General features: G+C 43.8%; 1 protein-coding gene across 7 annotated transcripts in view; it reads left to right on the top strand.

The window, feature by feature from the left end:
* Nucleotides 1-13,370, top strand: part of MAP2 (microtubule associated protein 2) — a 278,566-nt gene that overhangs the window by 155,800 nt on the left and 109,396 nt on the right. The gene's annotated exons all lie outside the window — the stretch shown is intronic.

The raw sequence follows: 13,370 nt of genomic DNA, 5'->3' as shown, positions 1-13,370 counted from the left end.
GCTGAATCCATATATCCTGTGCTTGTGCACATACCATTCTTGTATGGGAAGTTAGAAATCTGAAGCGTGAGCCTGTTTTTAATGCTAAATATGTTAATGAGGGCCATTAGTGGTACGTGAGGAATTAGTGGCTCAGTACTCAACCAAAAACCCATGAATAGTTTGATTTTTCCTGTTAGCCCAAACTGTGGTTGATCCTAGGAAGAACTGTGACCATGACACCCAGTACTGGAATTCAGCTTGAATCTGGGACTTTTCTGTGGGAATGGGGAGACTGAGCAAAGGCTAACTGTACTGGGGGAAGGTCTGTTTAAGGAATGGACAACAATCAAGTCTTGGTCTCCAGTTGGTTTTTGAAATTGCCATGCCACCCTAGGAGGATATATGTGGAAAGAGCTGGAAACAAAGAACTGTAGTGAAAGGGTGAAGGCAAAGCTGCTGGGCCTAGGTCAGAAAAAGATCAACTCCATCCTGAGATAAGAACAACATGTAGCAAGTTTCTCAGTGTATGAGAACTAGCTGGCATCTTTTGTTTATTTTAACTCAGTGATTTACTTTGATCTATCTGTTTTTAAATCACTAAGTTAAAATAAACAAAAGCAATCACTTAAATCCTACATTTTATACTTAACAAAACACTTGTGTATTATCAAGCCCAGTGTAAATAATGGTTACCTAAAGGGGAGCAACCACTGGGCATATCTCCCTTTCATTGGTGAAAGGTGCAGATATCTTCATGAGCTTTTTCTGTGTAAAATTTTTACACAAGGTAAGATGAATTTATTGGTGGGTTTGGTCCCTTTTGGGGGGGCAGTGTTCGTGAGTGCTGTGAACAGACTTATAGCTGATCCCTCCCAGAGCTGAGCTGGTTCAGCGTCTGTGTTGCTGTGCTGGGGGGGGCAGTAACTTCAATTCTGTGTCTTTGTTGGAGGAGACCAGAGCTTCTGGACCAGCAGGACAGATGCCACAGGGGGGCACCTGCACACCAGGGGGCACCTTAAGGGGACCTCTGTGATTGAACCCATTACACTGTGCTTAAACATTCAAAGTACATATAGTGGTAAGTACTCTGAAAAATCAAATCCTAGGTGTCTCCCCTTGGATATTACTTTCCATCTCACAAGGGTGGTAGAAAGATAAATTAGTTACTGTTTTCAAAACCCTCTGATATTGTGAAAATCATAGAAAAGCCCATGAGGAAATTAGTTAATTATGTCTGCAGGGTTTGGATACTGTGAAGGAAGTAATGCTTAGAGCCAAACGCTGAACAGAGATGAGAAAACAAAATATTATCTACTCATTAAGTGAACACTGTCCATCCTGTGCACTGAATGAGACAGGGATTCTGTAGAATAGTATACGACCATGCAATTAAAGACTGTATCATAATGCATACACAGAAGGTGGCTAAGTGAAGATTTTGAAGGCAGCCTGAATTCTAACATCTCGTAATTTTTGAGTGCCTGACTATGAAATTTGAATAATGTTCTTTTTAACTTAGTCTTTTGTGTGTAAAATATGTCTGCATATCTCCGAGCACAAGTAACTATTTTAATAGTAGAGATTGGACCTCTCTAATCCGGGGCACTCTAGTCCGACAACATCTGTGATTTGGCAGGCCCGTGGATGTTCCTGGATCAGAGAGTTCTGGTGGCAGGGGGCCTGGCAGCCAGGAGGTTGGCCAGGGCTGGCAACTTAGCTGAGGTGGTGGCTGGGAGGGCAGTGGCCAAAAGTCCTCATGGGGCCAGGAGTCCTGCTGGGCAGGTGACAGGGGGCTGGTGACCAGGAACATGTCCAGGCAAGCATGCAGCCAGGCTGGTGACAAGGAGGCCAGCAGATGGGATCCCTCCCGGGAGCCAGTGGCAGTGGTACCAGTGGCCGGGAAATTAGTTTGGGACTAGGGGCAGCAGAGGAGCTCAGGGGCTGGTGGAGAGCCCAGAGACAAGCACCAAAAGGGCCAGTGTTGACCTCCCCTGATCTGGCGAACTCCCTGGTTCAGGACTAGTCAGGTCCAAATGGTGCTGAACCAGGGAGGTGCAACCTGTAATAATACATATTTTACATGTGTTTGTTCTTAATGTTGGTGATCAACAAATAGAGGAGCAAATACTGTCTTTTGGAACTGAATAGAGATTAACCTGGGACAGATTGGCCTATTTAGGTGAGTGCCACAGATGGGTTTTGCTGCTGTCTTCTAGATGCTGATTAATTTTGTAAGTTTTGTACCCAGAGCCTTCAAGAAAACTCCCTCTCATTCTGAAAGCCAGCAGAAGTCTGGCAGTAATAATTAGCAAGCCATAAAAATCGACCTGATTTGCGAGAGCTGTTGAAGGATGCAAAGAGACATTTCTGCTCAAAGAGAGGGGAAGCAGAGTATGTGGTTACTGACCGAGTCATGTCAAACCTGAGTTTTCAGGGAATTCCAGATGGTAATACTGCCCATTCAGCCAGTTCAACTAACACAGTACATGAATCATCTCAGAACCAGACAGTCCCTTAGGGTCATAGTGGAGGTCATTAATGGGGCAGTGCTTCAGACTGCCTGGCCTCCATGAAAAAGAAAATGTGCAAGATGCCGCTTTCGCTGCTGCAGCTTCAGGCTTTTCATATGTAAAACGTGAGCATTCAGTGTCTCATCGCAGATCCCCTGCAAGTAGCAGTCGGGGGACGCATAACCTGGATCTTCTGGAAGAGTTTCTTGCCCATCTGCCTACCTGGCTACTCATGTGCTATTTGTCTTGGCAGAAAAGATTTTTTTCCCATCATCTGATGTTTTTAATATGCTCAACCAGCTGACTGCGGTCCTGCCTGCTTGTGTGGCATGTAACGTTTTAACAAGAGGAGATCGAGCCGTGTGTGCAGCACACTGCCAATGCCTGCTGACAGCTGCTGCCCTCTGTCTACGTCTGGATCTGAAGCCAGAGAATATAGTCTATAGAGCCTTCTTCTAAAAATGCTAATACAGGCCAGCAGTGGGAGGGGAAACAGAGGCAGAAAGCAGGATGTGATTTGCCCAAGGTCACTCAGCAGCCCTGTGGCAGGGCCAGGAGTAGAACCCAGGTCTCCTCAGTCCCTTTCCAGTATCCTGTCTACTAGGAGGCACAAATATAATGCCAGATTCACATTTACTCTTAAAGCCGCTTTATACTTGTGCTGGCAGGGTCAAAGGGACTTACTGGAAATTAATAGTAGCCCCTCTACAGCTGCTGAATACAGGTTGAACCTCTTTAGCCTGGCACTCTCAGGAACTGACTGGTGCCAAACCAGAGAATTTAACGAACCAAGGGAAGTTATGGTTGCCTAGCCACATTGCCAACACTTGCACTGCTTGCTGAGCTCTTAGAAGACGTTTAGGGGTAAATTAGAGCTAAACAACAGCGCAGAACACTGAGAGCCAGGACTGGTGGCTGGAAACAAGCTTTATGGGACTGCAGGAAACTTGGCTACACCCATGAGAAGTGGCCATCCCACTAACTAAAATCATGCCAGACTATGGATGTTGCCAGATGAGAGAGTGCTGGGCTAGAGAGGTTCAACCTGTACTATATTAGTTGGCTCTGTTGACCACAGTTAAAGTCACGCGGCCTATCTCAGAATGAATGGTGTTAATTCGTCGGAAAGCTAGCATGGGAGGAACAATGTAGTTTAGTATTTGGCCCCATAGCAGTAATTTTATCATAATGCTTTAGCGATTTTAAACCAAAACACTGAAGCTGTTGAAGAACCCCATGCAAGGAGGAAAATAAAACCCCATATAGAATCACAGAACGCTAGAACTGGAAGGGCCCTTGAGAGGTCACTGAGATGGAATGAAACCTCAAAGGTGAACAGGCTCGTTGTCCTACACTGTACGATTTCTTGAATGATGGCGTCTTCAGAGCTTATTTGAAATAACCCAGATCCATAGCTCCTCCCAAAGCACATGTCAAAACCCGGGTGATGTACCCTGTCGATTACCAGGGTCAGACCACTTTGCATTCACCACCTTTCACAGCCCCTTTCACTCACTGCTGAAGGACTCAACTCCTTGTTGGTGCTCTAATGCCAATCAGTGCAAGGCTACCTTATGTGTAGAAGGTGATTGATCTCATCAGGAAAACAGTCTTGACTTATGGTTTATGGAAGCACAGCATGTGCTGGATGGGTGTGAAAGCATTAGATAAAAGCACGTAAACATGTCATGAGCATGCTTCTGGGTCCACCCATTCGCTGAAGAGCTTCTTGCACCTTCTTCCCTTTAAGCAGGTAGTTCTGGCCATTGCCGGATAATGCATTCTGAGCACCTTGAATCCCTGGTATAAGCCAGCAGTGCAATTCCAACGTTTCCTCCTGCTGTCTTCCTATCACTGTGGTGGGAGAGTGTAGCATGAGCCATTTCAGTTTCAACATCCTCTTGTTGAATTGGCAACTCTTCCCTCATACGTACACACACTTTTGAAATGACAGTAAACTCTTTCCTATCCAGTAGCCCTGGAACTGGGCGGTTGCCAGATATTCAAATATTCTGGATAATAGAGAGCTATACCTAGCAGTGCATACCACAAAGGAAGAACAAGATATTAGATATTAAGAAACAAACAAAAATGTATGCACAGTACTTTCTTTACCAACAATAGTAGTATTGTACCCTGTAAACCTATACTGTATTTGCTGTATTTATTTGTATTTACTTTCCCTAAACTGTACTTACGGAAAATATAACTAAAATTTACTTATGGTTAAAATGCCAGTTATTTCAGAGTTCCGGAAGATAGAATGCCGGCTATGAAAGAGTTTACTGTAATTGAAAGGTGAACTATTATATTTTTATAGCAGGAAGTAGAGCTGGTGAAAAATTTTGGCAGGGGAGAAATACCACATAACAGAATGGTGTCCAAGCATGGAATTTTGGGTTTACTTGTTTTTTTTAAAGGTTTGCAGTACAAAATACCTACAGGTACTAGGTTATAACAATATAAGTGTGCATGCATGCAGCCATCCATGTACAGACATACGCACAAGAGTATACAGGTAGATGATAAAAAGCTAGTTTTTCTTTAAGTGGACATTTCCTTTGTGCTTTTGTTTGTCGGAGATCCAGGGGTGAGCTGTTGTAAATCCACTGTTTTTATAGGACCAGAATGTCATGGAACAATGGCTATTGTTCAGGATATTCCCTAGAGAAGAAAATTCTAGTATTCGCTCATTGTGTCAAGTTTATTATCAACATTTGCATGGATGCTTTGCAGATAGTTTCTTCTCCCTTCAGTTTTCCCTGACTTCATCGTGTTTCTGTTTTAGATTTTTGGACTGCAGTAAAAGAGTCTCAGGTTATTGTTCTCCCTGACTTTCGGGTTTTCCAGTAGCGTAACTGAGAAGCAGAGATGCTTGTGATTCTGGAGAGGCACGTGAAAACAGGCTTCCTTCTGTTGGAGGCCCTTTTATGGCATGACTAAACAACAGATCTATTAGACAATAAGACATTTCTGCTTCAACTGCAGTCTTTGTAGTGACTGCCCCATGTGGCTAAGTATGTCTAAGTGCTGCTGAAAGCATTCTTTGAAAAAGGGCCCTATACCGCCTTTGTTCTGCATAGAAATCCCAGTCACATTAATGTGCCCTCATCAAGGCAGCACAGGCTTGAAGGATCCTCTCTTGATATCATATGCTTACCATGTCTCTCAGATGGGAGTAAAACTATAGGGTAATTGCCCTTCCTCATTGAGACAAGGCCTTGTGAAACCCAGTATTGTCAGGGGATAGGAAGCTTTAGAAAAAAATAAACGTCAGGCTCTTTGCTTCTCAATTCTCCTGCTAGTATTTTTTCTCAAGTACCGGAAGATCTGCGTGGCTAAGGCTATGTTTACACTAGGGAAAGTAGGTTCATTGCAGATACATAATTCTAGCTACAGCAATCACATAGCTAGAATCAACTTACCTGCAATCGACTTACCTTGCCATCCACACTGAAGAAGATCGATAGGAGAGTTTCTCCTGTCAACCTCCCTTACTCCTTGCAAGATGTACTCTTGCAAGGAGTACTGGGGTCAGCTGTGACCCCTGAGAGGTCGATTTCACCAATCCCAGTCAGACACACAAAATTGAACTGTGGAAGATTCTCTCAGGGTCAGTCTTCCAGGCTAGTATATGCATAGTCTGGGCTTCCTGATTAGCTGAGTGGGTGTCTTCTCTGCAGAGTTCACTCGGGTGTTCGTCACCTGGGGTAGCCTGAGAGCAAAACTGCCTGAGTAACTTGGTGCTACCTTCCCCTTCATGTGTCATATGGACTTCAAGCACCCCCTCTCTCCTGTTTCTTTGCTCTGCAGTAAGCTGAGCCACTGGTTGAGTCTTTCCCAGTGAATTGTGGGAGAATTCTGGGCCACAAGGGAATGGCAGGAAAGCACTGAAGGACTATCAGCAATTAAATATTTTAGCCTGCGTGTGTCCTCATAGTGAACTGGGGAAGGCAGGTTATCGTCCCCAGTGAAAGTAGAACCCAGGGTCAGACCCACACCTCAGGCTGTGCCAGCCCGGTCAGGTTGAAAGCACCATCAAACTCAGGTGTGAGGTTCTTGTGTGTACGAGAGAGGAGCATTAGAGGCACCACGTGAATGAAATAAGGATTTACTACTAGTACTACTACTAATTAACAATAAGGTTAACTGGTAAGCAGTAGGCTTACCAGAATGCGTACCAATTAACCAGCCTTGCCCAAACCCCACTGACTGGACAGGCACACCAAGCTGGAGAAGCCTGGCCCAGCCGTCCAGCAAGACCCTGGTTGTGGCAGACTGGGAGGTGGGACCCTGGCTGTGGTAGGCTGGACGGACTGGAGCAGCCCCAGCCCTGGTGGACAGGCAGGACCCTGGCTGCCACCACATTGGAATGGCCCCACCCTGACTCCAATAGGCAGAACCCCAGCCAACTCCACCTGACCTGCTGGAGTGACTTTATTTAATGCCTGACCAGTTGAACAAAGTCATTTTAATTGTTTAACTGGTTGGCCGTTTCAATCAATATTTACACTCCTACTATGAACCTGAGCTAACTGCAGTGAAGACACACTCCCTATATGTGGCTTGAGAGTCTCTCTTGTTGGAATTATATGCATGTCCGTTGCAAAATGAAATTCAAGTACAAGTCTAAGCTACAAAAGACAATAGAGCAGGGCTTATTGCTTTCTTTCCTGTTGCCATCTTGGCTTTTAATTAAGAGTGTGACACCATGAATCATGTACAAGGCACTCTTTCATTTAAGTCCATGTGTTGATGTTTACTTTTCCGAAGTCTGCTGTGGCTCTCAGGGGAGATTACCTGCCAGGCACCTGAGCAGTGGCATAGTTGTTTAAGAACTGGAAATGTGACTCATACTTCTGTGTAAAAATGTTTCTAACAGTGCTCCGAAGATGAATTAATTTCATGGACAATAGATCACCTGGGGTCTGCTGAACTGAAGTGACACTTTCACACAGAGGAAACATTTTATAATATTCTTCCAGCACTCTGCTTCATGTCCTGTCTCCTCTGAGCCCAGAAATATGTATAGACTCATGGTGCAAAAGCAGTAGTAATGTGAATTTCTTTCATAACAAGTCTCATGCATGCATTTTCTCAACAGCCAACATAGAGCATACCTCCAAACAGGGGAGGTCATTTGCAGGGGGTTAGGTCAGGGAGTGTGTCGTGTATTGGTTTGCTGTTGTGATCTAGACCTGATTGTTCTTGTAGTAACTGAGTTAGATCATTAGGGGAGAAGCAGCTCTCTGTGTTCAAGTGATTTCTTCCTAAACTCAGTGACTCCAAACAACATAACAGAGAGCACATCGAAAAATGCTGACTGTGCCCTCAACTCAGACTATCCTCACAATATCCCATGGTAGTCCAGCTGCTATGGGATATGTGGAGTGTAAGATCTGTACGTTTGTAGGCAGAGTCTGGAACGAGCAAAAAAAAGTTGCACATCAGAATTCTGCTCTGGGTTGTCTATTTCCTGGCATATGCTTACATGGAAAGGGAAGCCTGGATGTTTCCCTAGGCATATATGTTTCTTCTTGAAAGTATCTGACATAGAGGGAGCAGTGAAGATCATCACAAAAAAGTGACTGGATAGTTTCAACTTCTTTTTTTTTGTTTTTGCATGGGTGGGAAAGAAATTAGTTATTTTAAAGTCAAATGGGATCTTTGAGAGCCAAAGATGTAAATCTATTTATACCTGGAATCACCCCTTTTAAATAATTATCTTTTTCAGTTTTCACTGAACAAAATAAAATGTTTTGTGTACAGTGACCTAACTGGTATTAATTTACATGAACTGGGGTTCAGATAAAACTTTTTACTATAGTTAGTGTCCTTGTTTTGGACTGTGATAAGTGAGCTAGATTATGTAGCAAATCTGGACCAGTGGCCCTCTTTGCCTTTCCCTGGATCGGAATAGCTCCCACAGAAGTTAGTTCTGTGGGGAGAGAGCAGCCACTGGTAAGTATACATTAGCGCAATCAAATGTGTTCACAGTAACCAAATCCTAGCTGCTATGGATCAGGGAACTGCTAAAGAGAAAAGAGACGAAATCAAATCAACGTGACTGACAAAGCAAGTCAGAAAACAATGACATTTTCAAGATGATGTTCCAAAATGTCTCCCTAGCAAATGTTCAATCTTTTCTTCTCATGCCTGATCTTCACAAATAAGCATTTACATATGTAAATTATGAAGCTGCGTAGCTATTTAGCTAATTTGCACATGCAAATATAAACACAATTTTGTTGGCACCATTTCAGAGACCACACTTGAAAACGTGGGCCTGAATGTTCGCAGGCAGTAGACTGGGCCACTGTACCCATCTGGTGAATAAAGAGAGGACCGTGCTGTTGCTAGGGCTGTTACTATGGCAACTTTCACAAGCACTACATCCTCACGACAGACGAAAATGAAAAAAAAAATACTTTTTTATAAAACCCAATTTATGTTCACTGTTTCTAAACAAGCCGATGTTTGTTTCAGGCAGAATTTCAGCTGGCGGAAATGTTGAGCTTTTGGAAGCCAGACAAAATATTTTGCTGCTGTTCTAAGTGTAAAGAATTTATCAATATTTCTAGAATGGTGAAAAATGTCACCTCATTTAGGATAATTAATGGGAGATATATGAAGCCCCATCCAAATACAGGGTGTGGTCCAATGCTGAATGACTGCTATGCTTTTTAGACTCTTGAAAGTTTTTTCTATTGATTTCAATAGGCAATTATGATGGGGTGGACTAAGCCCCAAAGCCCTACAGTAGGCCAGAGGCCTTGCCACACTCCATCACAGTGAGATGAACAGAAGAGAGGTCCTCCAGGCAGGATAGAGTGGCTCTATCTCTGTCTCTGTGGCAAGCAGTCAGGACCCAGGAGTCTGGTATTAAAGAAGCTGCTGGGTTAGGGCTCCACCCAGGCAGGTGCATATCATGACTGGGAGACCGGAAGCACTATGCACAGCTCTGAGTGTGGGCTGAACCTAGATCTGAGCAAGACCCAGGCCCAGTGGCTGGAGACTGCCCCCAGGTCTAATATAGGAACTGACAGTACTGTGGACAGGGTTAGTCGGATCCCACCCTTAGAACCTTGACGGCAACCAGACAAGACTTCCTGTGGTACCCTTCACTCCAGATGGGCGCTCACGAGCGAGTGGACCCCATTACAGCAGTGCATGGGGTTCCCAAAAGCATTGGATGGAACAGTGGCTGTCCAGTTCATTTGTCACTGAGTCAAGCAGAAAAGGAGGCAGATCCTGAGCTGCCTGATCCTAATTTTCAGAGATCCATTACAGTCAGTGGTCAGTGGAGTTATTCCAGCTGGAATGAGCTGAGCCTCCCCCAAAGTGTAAAATGCTTTATCAAGTGGATGTTGAGCAAGAGAATGCAATGTTGATGAATGTCACGTAGAGCTGAGCCAGGTTCCTTGTGGCAGTACTGCATTTACATGGATCCCAATTCTGTTCCTGCAGATGTCAAATTTTGTCATTGAAAGTTTTCTTATTGACTCTCTTGAGAGCAGCATCAATGCTGCTTTATGCTGAATTCTGCCTTGAGTCCTAGGGCACGTCTACACAAGGCACCTAAGTCGATTGCAGGTACACAATACTAGCCACGGCAGTTGAATAGCTAGTATCGACTCATCTGCAATTGACTTACCTGGATGTTTCACAGAGATTTTCTCCCATTGACCTCCCTTACTTCTTATGATATTGAGGAGTACGAGGGTTGACTGTTGACCCCAGATAGTTCAATTTTGCACATCTCTACCAGGTGCACAAAATCAAACTCTGGAAAATCATCTCTCACCAGGTCAGTCTTCTATGTAATTTAGATGTACTGCTAGTTAGGCTCCTGGGCAAATCTCAAGTAATAGGGTTTTGTGAAGGGTGGACTAGAAAGGTGAACTTCATGCATAGAGAACCACAGTTATAAATCAGGTTTCTCTGAACAGAGAAAGTGATTGCCTCGTGGCAAAATACATTTGCTTTTTTCCTGTGACTCTAGATTGTTTTTCTGGGTTTACTTCTCTGCTGAAAGGGGCAAGCTCTGATACAGGTTATTTTCTCTTATTTTGCAAATCCCATTCTAAAGGATATGGTCCCTGAAGTGCTGTTGTTCAGGAGTTCTGGCCCAGCTATAACATTGTAGTGGAAAGTATAGTTTCTCCTTACCAAAGTTCTGAAGTGACTATGTGGGGAGGATGGAGGTGTGGAAAGCTACAGGATACAAATAGCATAGGGACATGCTCTATAAGGCTGCGTCTACACAACATTCCCCTTTCAAAAAGGGAATGCAAATGAGAGAGATCAGAAATGCAAAGGAGGCATGGATTTACATATCTCATGTCTCATTTGCATATTCTCACACAATCTTGTTTCCGGAAGAGCCTTTTCTGGAAGCAAAACCTGCTGTATAGATGGGCTTCCTTCAAAAATAAACACTGCTTTGGAAAGAACCCTTCTTCCTGGAAAAAAATAGGCACTGTTCATCATGAAATGAGATTTACCAATTTCGAAATAAGACTGCCACTGTTGCAAATTTATGTCTAAATAGCAGTTGTGTTATGTAGATGCTACATTAGTTATTTCAAAATGATAGTTGTTTTAAAATAACTTTGGTGTGTAGACCTACGCTAAGGCCATGTCTACACTAGCAAGTTCTTTTGAAATATTTTTCGAAAGAAGGAGCTCTTTCAAGATTTCCAGCAGAGTGTCCACACACAAAAAACGTTCTTTTGAAATGTAATCGAAAGAATGCAATGTTCTTTTTGAGAGCACTCTTCCACTCCCATTTCAGGAAGAGTGCCCTCTGTCGAACGCTTCTTTCGACAGAAAATATGTAGATGCTTCGCAGGTGTTTTTTTGTAAAAGAACAGTCCTCCTGGTGCCTGATTTTTCGATCCCTGACCCATTCTTTCAAAAGAGCAGATTATTCTTTTGATCTGCTTTTTCGTGCATGGATGCACTCTTTTGGAAGAAGTTCTTTTGGAAGAGATCTTTTGGAAGGATTTTCTTCAAAAGATCACTGTAGTGTAGAAATAGCCTAGCTGAGCTATTTGGATCTTTCTTTCTGGAAACAGGTAAATCTATTTAAGTGGAGAGGTTTCTCTTGTTCTTTCCAGCTTTTTGAAGGAGGTCAAGAATCCTTTATAATGGCATTAGTAATGAAATACAGCCAGCCTATAAAAATGCAAATAAAGACTAAGTCATCAGGACATGTACATATTTAACTAAGACTTTAACGTAGAATTGAAAATCTCCATTTACTCACCCCATACAACAACCAAAATGTACCGTGTAGAAAGATTTAATTTCCAATTAGATTATTCCAGTAAAATTAAAGACAGGCAAGCCAGGAGTGGGAAGTTATGCAAAGAACACTAGAACATTTATAATGGGAAAATTCACTTTCTGGCTGAGCAGAAAGATGTAACAAACTGCTTAAGAGAGCTCCTCTCCCATTTCAGTTATTTTTCTTGTGGTTGTACAGTCCCTGACATAAAGGAAGTCATGGTCCATTGCTAGGGGTATTAGGCACAATTGGAATTCAGATGATGTAGCAAGGATGATCAGCAAGTTCAGATTTCACTAAAAGCCAAATTAAGATTCTTTCCTAACTTTGAACTCAAACTGAGTCTTTTGGCTGAAATTTGGAACTGTTTGGATGACTGTGTGCGTGTGTGTGTGTGACCAAATCTTTATCTGATGTAAATTTATGGGTCTTCAAACTAGGGGTTGTGACCCAGGCACTGGGTCACCTTGCACTAGGGTAACCAGGTGACCAGCAGAGATGCTAAGTCAGTCTTCTTGACTGTCTTGGCATCATGGACCATATTGTGTCACAGAAGTAGCCAGCAGCAGGTCCAGCTTCTAGGTGGGATGGTCACTGGGCTCTGGGGTGAGAACAGCTCACAAGCACTAGATCCAACCTGCCATTGGACAATTTCTGGCCAGTAGGTGCAGGGAGGTGGGGGGAAGTGCCTATGGGTGAGAGCAGCACACAGAGTCGCTTGCGTGCCTCCACATAGGAGCTGGACTTCCTGCTGACCTCAGTGCCAGGACAGGCAAGAAGCCTTTCTTAGCACCCTGTTGTGCTGCTGACTACAGGCTACCAGAGGTAAGGCTGTGTCCCCAATCCTGCTCCCCAGTCTGCTGTCACCCAGAGGCCACGACACTACCCCAAACCCCTCATCCGCAGCCGGCGCTCTTGTCAAAAGATACAATTACAGTGGATCATCAACATCAATAATTTTGTTCAACTAGGTCATGATAAAAACAGGTGGAAAATCGCTGCTGTAAAAGACCCCACGTTGCTTGAAAATTGTCTGAACCCTCTCCTCAGCATTCTTCCCATCAGTCTATGGCTCCCGCTGCCCAAGGTAGAAAAGAATAAAGATTTCCAGGAAGGACCCGGCACTGATCACCAACTCCCATACTGACCAAGAAGAAGGCTGAGAGTTGTCATGGTGGCAGACTCCTCTGAAACTGCGTCAGTGCCATGAGTCTTCTGAAATGGTGATGTTGTGTTCCTTAGAGGTGGTAGTGCATTCTGCACCTTCTGTCATCGGCATCGCTTCCTTGGTTCCATTGTAATTGGCACCGGGTACCTCATAATTGTTGGCACTGCATCTGGCCATGACATTTTTCACTACTTCAGCTTTGATACTGGTCATCCCTGTTTGTTAGTATTGCTGCCTTTCTCTGCTAAGACATCTTTCATATGTCCTATGGGCCTCACATTTACTCTGAACCAGAGTCTCCATTGTCAGATACTTCTCGTTTGTCTTCTATGTGCAGAACTCTGCTGGACATTGGAACCTATGGTACTGTAGAAGAAAATATCTGTCTGACTTTGACAATGCTGGTGGCTACCTCTCATGT

The sequence above is a fragment of the Carettochelys insculpta genome, chromosome 8 (genome assembly GCF_033958435.1).
Source record: "Carettochelys insculpta isolate YL-2023 chromosome 8, ASM3395843v1, whole genome shotgun sequence".
Lineage (NCBI taxonomy): Eukaryota > Metazoa > Chordata > Testudines > Carettochelyidae > Carettochelys > Carettochelys insculpta.
Note: the sequence above shows the minus strand (reverse complement) of the source record. Positions and strands in the feature narration are given on the sequence as shown.